This window comes from Triturus cristatus, chromosome 9, assembly GCF_964204655.1.
Source record: "Triturus cristatus chromosome 9, aTriCri1.1, whole genome shotgun sequence".
NCBI classification, from domain to species: Eukaryota; Metazoa; Chordata; class Amphibia; order Caudata; family Salamandridae; genus Triturus; species Triturus cristatus.
The window spans coordinates 725,318,911-725,332,534 of record NC_140592.1 but is presented as its reverse complement, the minus strand read 5'-3'; the positions used below and the strand labels follow the sequence as shown (position 1 = coordinate 725,332,534).

The window sequence follows — 13,624 nt, the reverse complement described above, 5'->3', positions numbered from 1 at the left end:
CCGTTGAGACCTCGCAGTGCAGAAGTATAAAGTGCGCACGCATCAAAAATGCCGCGGCCAGTGTTTTGGCTGCATTTGTACTTCCGCCTCGGTAATCGCTGTGACGGCGGACCCCTTCCGCCGCCCTCCTGTATGGATGTCTGACATACACAGGGTTTCCACACCTCTGCTGCTGGCGTTTGTAGCCTGGCTGCTCTTCGCCACCCGCCCTCCCTCGATTTAACACACTCGCTAACTCCCCTGCCCATTAACACAGGCAAGAACTGTATAGTGTATGTGAAATAACCGAGTCCCCACTAGGTGTTATATCCTCTGCAGGTCAGAAACAACTGGTGAAGCGATAAGATATGAAGAAAGACTTCAAGTTGCGAAACATACTTTAGTGCAATCCCGGTGTTTATCGCGCTTCTGCACATTTAATAAAACATGTCCAAGATATTCAACATAGTGCTTGTGTATGAGAGATTAAAATGAGAATAGGCGATACTCGATCAATGTTTCTAGGAAAGCATTACATACATGGCTAAGGCACCTACGTTGATTTTGTATAATGATGTCAATGATTTCAAAGTATTTCTATAGATGTGCAGTGTTTTATTAAATAAGCACAAAAAAGAAGCGTTAGAAAAACTATGAAGTATGATGCACCAATATTGACCATCAGGCCTGGAATCCCTGCCTCACTTCGTAAAACACTAAAACTTCAGCACGAAAAGCTTCAAATATGAGTCGGTAACCCAATGTCACACGCCACGATGGCACCCTAACATAACAAAACAATTCAAAACAAAGTCCGAAAACAAAACACTGTACAACTCAAAACAGACACCTGACGTTTTTCTAAGCTAGAACAGTGAATACAACTCAGTAAATGTTAGTTAGATGAAACCGGACCCCCTCCCCCCCAGTTTGAGGGTGTAATTTATGTAGAGATGTGTAAAATAAGTTGAAAGAATCTCAAGTCGTAATCAAAAATGAAACTGACGTCTGTGATTAAGGAAGCCTAACGGGTAATTGTGGAAGTGAAGGATCGTATGTTTAAAGGCGCTCAGGGTGTGTGCAATATCGGGATCTGCGCTGGTAGTCCAGACAATGCAGCCAGTGTTCTAGGAGGGAAACCTTCTGAATGCATGCGTGCACACTGGAACGAGAGACGGCCAGTGATTAAAGAAATAAGCGTGCATTTGAACCGGCATTCAACGCCAGCGAATATCAAAAGAAAGCAAAGTAGTTGACTAGCACATGGCAATGAACAAAATAGCTCACTGTAGGCTGGGTTTTCTATATATGCATCTACTTCTCCCAGTAGGTTTCCATGTAACCCTCTATTGGCCCTGCAAAGCCTGGGGTCCAGGGAAGGAGGTCTGGCATAGCTAACAGTGGCAGCACTCACAGTCTCGTGATCCCAGCGAACGTTACAACTCCTCGTCAGGAGCCAGGTTACGGTCCCTGCCCATCAACTCGTTGAGTAGCTGAGCGGCTGACAACATAATTCAGCCCGCGTACTCCAGCTCAAGCTGTTCGTGTACCTGATGCCTCTGTGACTGAAACACAAGAAAATGGTGGCACGAGTGGCGTCGACGCCGACAGAGGACTAATAAAATGTGCAAATAAAGGGGCCATTTTGAAGTTGCAAATACACTAATTATTTGACGGAGATTCAGTTAATAGGGGCGAGCGCTTAGTACGATTTCCGTTCGGAGGTGGCTCATTTCTTCTCCCAGAATACAACTGTATTTTGAAGTCCGTTGCTAGTAAACACAAGTTTTTACTGAATCAGGGGGCGTTACCGAGTTTGACGTGACTAAGGATTAACACCATTTTAGTCACAGCAGGAATTGAAGCATGTGCAGCAGGAGCTGCGAGTCCGTGTACAAACAGAACCAGAACTCGATCATGGCAACAGCAAAGGTGGTTAAAAGGAGAGAGGCAGCTAGCAAGCTGTTTGCGAAATCAACAACATTATAGAAAACGGATTTAGTGACACAGTCCAATCAGAATGAAGAGTTGGAAAAAAGAAAAGGATACTCTGTGGAAGACTTTAAAACACGACGAGAGCACCGGAAGACACCACCGCCTTTCTCCGAGGCAGAGAAGATATGCCTCGGAGAAACGCAGCCTCGTTTTCGGATTCGGGGGCGTGTTTTGCTGTTGTCTCCTCCCTGAGACTTCTCGCAAAAAACACGCCCCCCGATCCGAAAAGGACGGGGCTTCAACGGAGTGACTGGACCTCTTCTCCAGTGGCTGGCCAGCATTTAAGAGGCCAGCCAATGGAGAACAGGAGAGAAGAGGGGAGGGTGCAAGCCCCTCTTCTCAAAGTCACTCCAACTCATTAAATCTCGGAGCGAGACTGCGCAAGCGCAGCTTTTCGCAGCCGAGACCTAAAAAACTACTGAAAAGATGCCTTCTTCAGGTTGCCTCATTGCTAATATAATATTTAAAGAGCAGCAAACTGGAAGTTACTCGGCAAAAACTGATCTGAGCAGATAACGGCATATTCTAGTGCATCATAAAAGTTTCGTACTCAGATCATTATTTCTGTTATATTAAAAACACAATATATCCTTGATGGAAGATCAGTTACAAACACAAATGTGTATATGTATTTTGTAACATACTGTAAATTGTGATGAATCTATTAGAAGCGTTGGAAATCTAAACTTTCTATCTCAGTAATACATATTATAAGACTTTTCAGTAGATGCAGCACTAGTTTAAGATGGCCGCCGCTATGCCTCACCGCATAAGGGAGACCTCGCCAGTCGAGGGCTGCTTCAGACCACAGCTGAGCAGTGCCGGAAGTTCCGCTGGTGGTTGTTGTCCCTGCAGCCGAGGCCCGAGGCTTGTCATGTGATGTTCCCCGCCTGCTAGGGGCGCTGTAGAAGGACCTGAATTGTGGTGCTGTAGGAGCTTGTGAGCGGCCCCGGCCTAGGGAGACAGGCTGCCCCGCCATGGGGTGTTGCTACAGTAATGAGAACGAGGGAAACGCGCAGGTAAGGCTGGGCGACCAGGGGAACCAGGCTCTTAAATGAGGTTTAGGTGGCAGCTACAAACATGGCATAAAGTGGATACGAGTGTTGCCTGAAGTGTTTTAGATGATGCTAGGAGGAAGTGGACAAGGTGGGACACAACGTGGTTGGCATGAGAGGAGAATTGTAAATAAGGTGGAGATGCCAGCAGGGTACAGCGCGCAGGAGCATGTATTTTTTCCCATGTATTTATTACTTCTATTAATTGCCTCTGGCAGTTCCAGGTGTTGATTGTGGAGAATAGGTCTCGCATTTGAGAGTGATTAAGCTATTGACATTGTAAATAACAATGCCGTTTTTTTAAATGTTTTAAAAACAAAAATAATGTCATGAGCAATGCCAATAGCTCTACCTTTAACAATGCCGAGACCATTGCATTGTAATTGCTTGTTTATTTGTTTTGTTCCAGTTACAAATGAGGGATGGAAATTGTGTATGCACTTGTTGTCCTGTAATGATGCTCCTGTATGCGATCTGTCTGGTACTTTCCCATAAACATTTATACATTAATGCTGTATACTCTGTGCATAATTTATTTGAAAATTCAATAAAAAGATTTAAATCCAGAAAGTGAGAAAGAGCATGTCACAACTTAGCAAGAGAAGTAGAGTTATCTTTTGGGCCCTCGGAAGAAATTGCTATTGATTTTCAGTGGCGCCTCAGATTTAATAATTTCCCTAAAGGTATCTGAGATCAGGATGGTAGGCTTCCTGATAATGCATGTGGTTTTAGGATTTTTAGAAGATGGCTTTAGTAGAGAGAGATTGTTGCAAAAGATCTTTCACAAAGGAGTAAAATTTACGTCTGAAAACCCCCCCAATAATTTTTAAGTAAGAATGGGATCAGGCGCACAAGAAATGCTTTATAAAACCTAGAAGTAAATGGTTCAGCTGGGAGGTTTAATAGCGGTAAAAGAATCTATACAACTGTCCGTTCAATTGACGTTGAGTATATATTGGAAGAAATCTCTCCAGGCTACGTTTTTGTCCGATATTCCAGTCCTGTGACAGTCCTTAACCACACCATTGGAGTGGTTAAGGGGCCACAAGCTGCAAACCAGGACAATTGCCTGAAAGTTGATAAAAAAATATAAGAAGGGAGAAGTGACAGTTGAGGAAATGAGTGAAAATGGGGAAATACCAGTGAAATATCTAGAGCTGCGTTGATTGAAGAAAAATAACAAGGTAATATAGGCAGGCAGACATTTAAAGTAGGGCAATGAGTCCGGATAAAAGAACAATTACCAGTTGCAAGGGTGCAGCACATTGGTGAGGCCACAAAGAGATCCACACATAATGAATACACTTGTAATTTAGGAGTAGATTGTCTCCTGCCATTTTTTGGATTAAAGATTACAAAAACATGGCTTGGTTAATTTGTTTTTTGACTGTTACAGCAACAGTTATGATCTGATGCGACTTCACGGAGGCATTGCTGCTGTTGGCAGTTTGGGCACAATCCGATGACCTTAGTCATCCTACATTTATTTCTGTTATTAGGAATGCATAGAATAGTGAATAAGAAAAATAACAGAATTAATATGAATTTAGAAGCCCCAAACCACATTACCGTTACAGAGTGATATTTTGTTCTGACAACACCCACCATGGAAATATAATCCCATTGAGTCTGGAAAGTTGTATCTTCATTTCAATAACTATTGGGTATAGTTTAATTCTATTATACAAAGCATTCATCTGATAAATTTGTAAAATTCACACACTCTGGACCACTGAACCTATAGAATCGGGTATTTGTCTCTCCTAAAATATATAACTTATGTGGTGTATCCTTTAATAGACCAGCTTTGACTTTCCAAACGTGGGGAAAGAAGAAGTCGGAGATTGATGTATACAAACAGCAATATTCATAAAGTACCTATTGGTAGGTCAAGACAAATGCATTCAATACTTGATAATGGCTACGTGGTGCAATAATAAGCACAAGATGGATGTATTGTTGAGCATTAAGGAAAATTAAAACCAGCAACGCAAAAGGCAACAGGTCTCGCCTGTCGAACCTATTGGATTTGCCATTGTTGTTTGCCGCTGTTGTGCAGCATTGTCCAAAATAAAATATAAATAAAAAAGGCACAATGCTGCATCATTTCACAGACGTGTGCATGCATCACCGTGCATGTGTGTGCCTATGAAATGACATGGGCCCCATTTCTTTTATTTCCCCAAGAGCTATTGGCTTTGCCAATGGCTTTTAGCCATGTTGTGCAGCAGCACAGAAGCTGTGCGGGATGGCTAAAAGTTAGAGGGAAAAAAAACGCTATTACACGTTCAGCGCTGGACAAACGGAGGGTGGGAGGAAAGAAGCATCACAGAAGAAGTAAGACGGACACAGTGTTTGCGACGGGGGAAGCAGCAAAGTAGTTCCTCAATCATCGCGCCAGCAGCGGAAAGACACCAATAAAAATGAAGCAATCAATAATTGAGACCCCCATGTTTGCCTAGCGATTTCCCAGATGTGCATTTGATGGACAAACAAGCAGAAATCGTTGACTGTGTGGCACAGGCAACTGGAGTGATAATGGATAGGGCAGTGTTTTCCACTCCCCCAGTTTATCATCTCTCAGTCATATATAGCCACACCACAAAACACTTTTACTTTAACCCCATATCATTACAGCATCTCAAAACTGTCCTCAGGCTCACAAGATTTCATCTAGTGTTGTCTTGTCCTTTATCTTGGCCCTACCTCACTGTTACATATGATGTGTTTAAGGGAGATTGCTAAGTGATTGGAAGTAAATCTGGTATGATACAGTCCTTAACAAGCATTTGCAATGCAATAGGACTCACAGTTACAAGAGTTTCAGCTATTGGCATTGTAAATAATAATGCCTTTTATGTATGTTTTTAAAAAAAAAGGCATTATTATTTGCAATGTCAATAGCTCAAACTCGCGTAAATGCGAGACCTATTGCATTGCAAATGCTTGTTCAACTCTGTGACAAGTTTGGTAAGGGTGGGGTGAAAGGCTGATTGGGGTGCACCAATGGGCTCTGTAGGGCTTAAGCCTGCAGTGCCCAGGCCTACCTTTAGCTGCGAAGTCTAGCACGCCATAAATGGGGGAGGCACAGAGGTGTGCCAGAGCCCCACTGCCAGGGATGGAATTTCACCAACCCTGGTAACCTTTCTCTAAAGGCTGGTGCAGGCACCTTTGAGTGTGTGCCCCAACCATCAGTTAGACTATTGCTGGACCGAAGGAGGTCTGCATTTTTATTATACCAAGAGTGAATAATAGATTACTTTTCATTCTTGGTATAATAAAAAGGAACGGGACAAAAAACATGGGGGTGTGGCCTCTCAGTCCATTAAGAGGAGCCATTACTGATAAAGTTGGAGGAAGAGGATGACAAATTTGCATTCACTATGCGTGCACTGGAAGAGAATTTATAAGGCAAAGGTGGATGTTACGGTTGAGCGGCACAAGTTCTGATACTATGCGTGCGAGAGCCGTACACGTGCACATCGCCTGTCCAGGCACGCACATGTCCTGTCCCCCTTCGGCCAAGAAACCGACAACAATAGATCTCGCCAAGGCGAGCAGTGCGCATGTGCTGCGCCGCTAAGTGAGACCTGAAAATGGCATGAGACAGGTGTTGGTTGGACTCTTGTCCCATGTGACAGTCTGATTTAAGAAGTCTTTACTTTTTAGCCACTGACACTTTGCATTCTGAGTTGAATTTCAGTATTATAAGAATACAACTTGCAAGAGTGTCTAAAGTATCACATGAAAAAGTTAGCTTGGAGGCTACGGAATATTCTGCATGCATGCAAACAATTTAAAAGTATAATCAACAACTGAGCACAAAGAGGCCATCCGTCATGAGTTCGAATTCCCGAAATAGCTAACTGCCACTACATTTTCCAAAGTCAATAAAATGCACACCCTTAAGTTAGATAAAAAATAAGCCAATTTGCCTGAAGGCACTGACGTGTGAGGTGTGGGTAAAACAAGTGCTTGCTTGTACAACAACTTAAACCAGGATTGCTAGCAAACTTGTAGCAATTAAAGGGACCATCTCTTTTTAACTACACCACGTGATTCTCGTTTGATAGGTTGATGCTGCTGTGGCATGCCCCTCCAACCCGTGCTTTATTAATCACACATTTTCACCAACTATAAGCAATATCCGCTCGCCAGTTTTTAACGCAAGACTTCTTTTCACAGTGAAAAATAGAAAGACGCAAACTCGCTCAGCAGATAGACGCAGTGAATTAATTATGAATTAGCAGATGTTTCCCTGGAAAGTCTGACCTTGCCACAAAACAGTTTCTCAGGAAAGAAACCAGAGCCCCTTCAACTCCCTATATAAGACACAATTTCTGGAATCCACTACATTGGTGGTTTGAAAATTGTCACTTTTGCGTGTGGACTGAGTTTCTCCCTACTCTTCTTGTGGTCCTGATCATAGACCTCAGCAGAGGGAATTGAAGGGGCTCCTTGAACCCAACCTCCGCACAGGGATTGTGATCGGATCTGGAGATTGGTATTTCTTTGAATTGGAGGGGGCGAAGGGCTGTCTGTATGATGGTGTGGTTCTTATCTGTTCAGCTTCAGCGGATGTCTCCCTTAAGGGTGTGGAAACAGGTGGAAGTGACCGTGTTGACTTGATTGGTCATGGAGACTCATTTGTAGATCACAATGCCCAGGTTCCTGGCAGCATTGAACGGGCCTAGTTCAGTGGGCAACCAGCCCAGGGAAATGGACCACTTTGCTGAAAGAGACCTCTTCTTTTTTGTCATTGTTGTGTTTGAGGCAGTTCTTTTTCATCCAGCCTGTTACACAAGACATGCAGCCAATGAGATGCAGCCAACGAAGTTTGCCTGGGTAGTGGAAGTATTTTGTGATAAGTAGAGAATCAGCTGATTGTCGTCTGCATAGGAGATGATGCAGAATCCATGGGAACAAATGATGCTGGCAAGCGTGGTCATGTAGGTGTTGGAACGTGTAGGGTTCCGTGAGAAGCTTTCTTGGACGCCATGGATCTGGTGGGATGCGTCGGACAAGTAGAGGGCTAGGCTTACCCTTTGGGTGCACCCTGAGACGAAGGAGCTGATCCATTGCAGTGCCGCAACATGAATTTAGGCCTTGTGGCATTGGATGGGGTGTGAAATGGTGTTGAATGCTAGAGAGAGTTCTGGTGGGGGTGAGTGCCACTGTGTCGCCTTTGGCCTAGATTAGGCTAATGTTATTACTGGCAGCGATGAGGGTCGTCTTAATGCTGTGATTAGGTCTGGGTTTTAATTAGGATGGGTCAAGAAGGTGGTTATCTTTGAGGTAGTTGGCCAAGCAGGCGTTGATGAGCTTCTCCAGCACTTTGGCTTTGATGGGGAGGAGGGAGGTTGGCCTGTAGTTGGCTGTTGTCTGACAAATGTTTCTTGAGGAGCAGCAGTATGGTGACGTGTTTCCAGGAGTCTGGATAAGTGGCAGTGAAGAGTGATAAGTTGACAAATGGTGTATGGGCTATGCAGGCTGGGTCAAGCTCTCTGGTGAAGATTTATGTTGTGCAGACAAGGATCCGATGGGGCTCCTAAGTGGATGGAGCACATTGTGTCAGTGGTTTCCATTGTAGTGATGTTTGGCCAACAGATCATTACAGTTTCCAGGGTGTTGCTGCCGTCGAAGTGGAGGACTTTGAAGATCGGGCGAGCCAGTTCGGGGTGAAGTTGTAGAGGGTGTTGATTTTGTTCACACTGAAGAGTTGAATACAGAGTTCCTGGGATGGAGTAACGTTTTTTGAGCTGACGGATGGGGGATATGAATACCTTCCCAGTGGCGAGGATTTCTTAGGTGTTGGAGCAGTTTTGTATCTGTTTTGTGGTGTCTAGGCTTTTGATGGTTTTGAGGCACTGATGCTAAATCCAGAGGGCTCATTTGTAGGAGTCTTGTTCCGTTTTCCCCATAGGAGTGGTGCCACCACCGTTGTCCAGCAGCTTGCAGTGATGCTTCATGAGCTGGAGGTCCGCTGTAAGCTAGCTGGCTTGCTGCCTGGATTGAGTTGTGCCGGTGGTTCTCAGAGAAGTCAGGGAGTCTGCATAGGAGATGATCCACATGTTGAGATTCTTGATGGAGCACTCTAGGTTATTGTGGTGGGATGCAGCTTTGCGACCGGAACTCTGTGATCAGATGTCCTCAGAGAATTTGTTCCATTGGCAATGGCTAGTTTAGGTGTAGGTGGTTTTGTGCTTGTTGGACAAGTGCAAGTCAAAGCGAAAGACAGAGTGTTCCATCCAGGTGAGTGAGGCTGTTTCTCTACTGTGATGTTGGGAAATTTGGTAACTGTGTGGTCCAGGAGGTGTCTGGGCACGTGGTTAGGGTCGTGGGTGAGTCATAAGATGCTGAGGTCTTCCAGGAGAGTGGTGGAGTTGAGAGTTGGTGTAGGCCTTTAGAGTGAAGTTGACGTTTCCAAGCAGAATGAAGGAACTGGATGCAAGAGCCAGAGTGGTGATGAGGTCTGCGAGAGTGAAGCTGAAATTGGATTTGAGTCCAGGAGGATAGCAGGCCGTACAGTAGAGTTCCTCCAAGGGTTTTGGTGCTTGAGGTGCTAATTTTGAAGGCCATGCCAAGTATGGAAATGAGGCCTGAGTTCATCCGAGGCAAGAAAACCCAAAGGCCATGCAAAATGATTACGAGTTAATAATAAACATGGCAGCTTTTTTAATCTGTTATTCAATAGTTACAAAAAAGCAAAGGGGGTTGGTTCGTTGTGCCCTCCCAGGTGAAACCGGTACCCTGGTGGCTTCCTATTTCACGGTTCATTGTTGCTTGTTCTTATAGGAGGGAAGTCCTCTGTAGTCAAGGAGTTGTTAAAATAAAAATCGATATGGTTTCTCTTTATAGACACTTGTCCGGGAGAGCACATCTAATTTATTAAGATTGTGGCGGGGGAAAGTATAATCTAGATTAATCTAAGTAATCCAGGCATTCTTATTGCAGCAGGAGCATCTCGTATGCACATATAATTCAAACAGTACTCTTATTAGTTTTTTTCTACACCACAACAGATTCTCACTATTATGCTATTTCCAATGTAAGATACAGGGAGATGATTATATTTTCCAAAATTGCTTGATTTTTATTCATTTGCCAAATTGTGGTCTACGTCCAGGTTTCAAGTGGTGGGGCATTATATGATGCGGTGGTCCATGATTGAAGGGTTGGAAATTGGATGTTGAGGGAAGTCCATAATTGAAGTGAGCGTGGTTAGTGAGCAGGATAGTAATACGTGACTAGGCAGGGATAGTGAACCATTACTGAAGTGGTCACTAATTCATTATTGGAAAGGTAGCCTGGGCCATTAATGATAGGGGATGACAATCTTCCTGTATACTGGGGGGAAATGTTTTTTTTCTGGCATACAACAAAATCTGAATGAACTGTGCAAGTATTTCAGACTATTTCAGAATAAGGAATGCACAAATGAAGCACATTTTTTCTTAATTCTGCAATGTGTTGGGAAAAAATACTTTAATATGAACAAAACAAATCAGTTCACTAGGCGATGCCATTTCCACATGTGACCGTTTGGGCACTGTATAGTTTTATTAGAAAAACTGTATCTCTGTGCAAATGTAATGGTCATTACAATTGAAAATGTGTTGTCTGTAATGGCAGTGTGCAACCACACCATGACTACTCTACTCAACTCCACTGCACTCTACTCTGCACCACTACACTTTAAACTACTCCACGCTACTCCACTCTGCACCACTCCACACCACTCACTCTATGCCTCTCTATTCTTCTCTCCACCACTTTGCTCTATGCCAATGCACTCTACGCCACTCTACTCAACACCACTGCACTCTTCGCCACTGCACTCTACACCACTTCAATCTGGGCCACTCCAATCAACTCTGCACAGCTCCACGTCACTTTACAACACTGCACTCTACGCCACTGGACTCTATGCCAATGCTCTTTACTCTGTAGCATTCAACTCTACACCACCTCAGTCTACCCTAAAACAATCTACTCTATGCTACTGCACTCTAAGCTACTGCATTTTACGCTCCTACACGCCACTCAATGCCACTGCACTTACGCCACTCTCCCCTAAACCAATGCACTTTATGCCCAATGCACGCTACACAACTGCACTGTACGCCACTGCACTCTACTCTGCACCACTGTGCTTTACGCCATTCTACACCACTGCACTCTACAACAGACTACTCTGCAACACTGCAGTCTCCACCATTGAACTCTACTCTGCATTACTGCACTCTATGCCACTCTGTTCTGCATCATTTCACTCTACACCACTGAACTATGCATCACTGCACTCTACACCACTGCACTCTCTGCCACTGTAACCTCTGCCAATCTACTCTCGCCACTCTATGCCACTGCACTTTACGCCACTTTACTCTGCACAACTGCACTCTAGTATGCAGCACTCTAATCTGCCACTGCATTCTACAACATTGCAATGTATGCCACTGAATTCTATGCCTCTGCGTCTCAGCACTCGACCCTGCACCACTCCATCTATGCCACTTCACTCTGCACCACTTCACTCTACTCTGAAGCAATCTACTCAAAGCCACTGTACTCTATGCCACTCTACTCTGCTCCACTCCATAATATGCCACTTTACGGTACGTCTCTCTTTGCCACTGCATTCTGTGCCAATGCACTCTACACAACTCTGCGCCAATGCACTCTGACACCGTACTCTGCAACACTGCACTCTCCACCACCGAACTCCCTGCCAATCTAATCTGCACTAATGCACTCTATGCCACTCCACTCTGCACCACTCCACTCTGCATCACTGCATTCTACTATACACCACTCTAATCTAGCCACTGCATTCGATGACGCTGCATTGTATGCCGCTTAATTGTATGCTATTGCACTCTGTCACTCTATTCTAGTTTTGATAATGTGAGTTCATCTAAACGCCAAGAACACAGTTTTGTTCTATGTACAGCTTATCAAGTTTGGGACCCTTTTTCTGGCACTAAAAGGTTCTGTGTAGACGAACCTGGAGTTCCTTGCATTAGATGTGTGCGTGTGCCAAACTTATAACATAAAGCAGAAATAACCCTGAGACCCGCAAACACTCAGTCAGTCTCGATCTTTCTCTCTCTTTCTCTCTCTTTCTCTCTCTTTCTCTCTCTTTCTCTCTCTTTCTCTCTCTTTCTCTCTCTTTCTCTCTCTTTCTCTCTCTTTCTCTCTCTTTCTCTCTCTTTCTCTCTCTTTCTCTCTCTTTCTCTCTCTTTCTCTCTCTTTCTCTCTCTTTCTCTCTCTTTCTCTCTCTCTCTCTCTCTCTCCCCGTGTGCAGTGTTCAACAAGCTCCTATAGTGGCATTGGGAACCTGTGATATGCAGGAATTCCACGGGCCAGTGCAGCTGTCTCCTGATCCTTTCAACTGGGATTGGAGCTTTTAACCTGCAGGCGACATAGTTTCTGTTGCATGTGCCTAACCCCCTAACTAGTAGGCTTCTTAAGGTATTTTTATTTATTAGAAAGAAACTTCATTGATTGGATAGACTTCAAGGGCTTCAGTAATATTTACATTCACTAATATTATCCACTCTCCCGTTGCACTCCTAAGACAACCCTTTAACCTGTCTGAGACCGCTCTACAGACAATGAATCTGCACACTCTCATTGCACCATTTTTTAGGTCGAGCCTTGGCAGCGCATGCGCTGCACTGCGAGGAATGCTGTATTTGAGTATAGACTTGAAGCTCCGCCCACTATCCGCTCATATTTTCCATTAGATTGTGTCATTGTCGTTCGTAAATGCTGGCTTCTGATTCGTTAATAGGCTTGTTAGTCCCTCCTTAGTACAGCCTTGTCTTCATTTGTAACCTCCCATGGAGACTGGCCCTTTTACTTCTGTTGTTACACGGTATGTCTTATTAGTCTGTAAGCACTATTTTCTTTAATGAGTTTCTCCTACTGCAATCACGACAAGCTTTCCTGCAGCAATCAGGCGGCCATGCGCACTTTCACTTTCCAGGCAGCCCTGGACAATGACGGCCGCTTCTTCGAAATTAAATAGGTCTCGCATTTACAAGAGTTTGAGCTATTGGAAGTGTAAATGACAATGCTTTTTATTTATGTGTTAATTATCAAAACAGATCCTATTGCATCGCAAATGCTTGTTTAGTTGGGTGCATAAGTGATTGCTGGATAGAAGCAGACTTGCACGCCTACATTTTACTGATTAAGCTTGGCAGACCCACTATTTTGGTGGCGGTATTGGTAGGGCATGCTGATCATTATTGTATTGAGGCCTAGTCCATTCTTGGTAGAGAAGGTAGGTCCAGTATTGGTAAAGTGACTGGTCCTTAATGGTACTTTTTAGCTGATCCGTTCCTGGTGGTCAATTCCTGATAGAAGTCTCTTATATAATTCACAGGACAGGCTGGCCCTTTACTGATGATGTGGTAGTATTTTACTAGTAGTACAGAGGATAGTCCGTTATTTATCGCAGTTTGGTGTCCAAGTACGTTAGTGGCTGAGGAGGTTGTACATTATTCGTTTTAGTCACAAAGGATGCCATTTTGTTCAGCAATCTCTTAAGATGTTTGGACAGCACACACCTGCCTTGGATGTGCAGA

The 13,624-nt window shown here is 44.1% G+C and overlaps 1 protein-coding gene across 1 annotated transcript in view; it reads left to right on the top strand.

Annotated features, from left to right (window-relative positions):
* Positions 1–2,781: 2,781 nt before the first annotated feature.
* The window catches only part of FIBP (FGF1 intracellular binding protein), a 124,026-nt gene continuing 113,183 nt past the window's right edge, over positions 2,782–13,624 (top strand). Inside the window, exon 1 of the mRNA XM_085625918.1 lies at positions 2,782–2,993. The gene's annotated coding sequence lies outside the window, so the exon portion shown is untranslated. The remainder of the gene's footprint in view (positions 2,994–13,624) is intronic.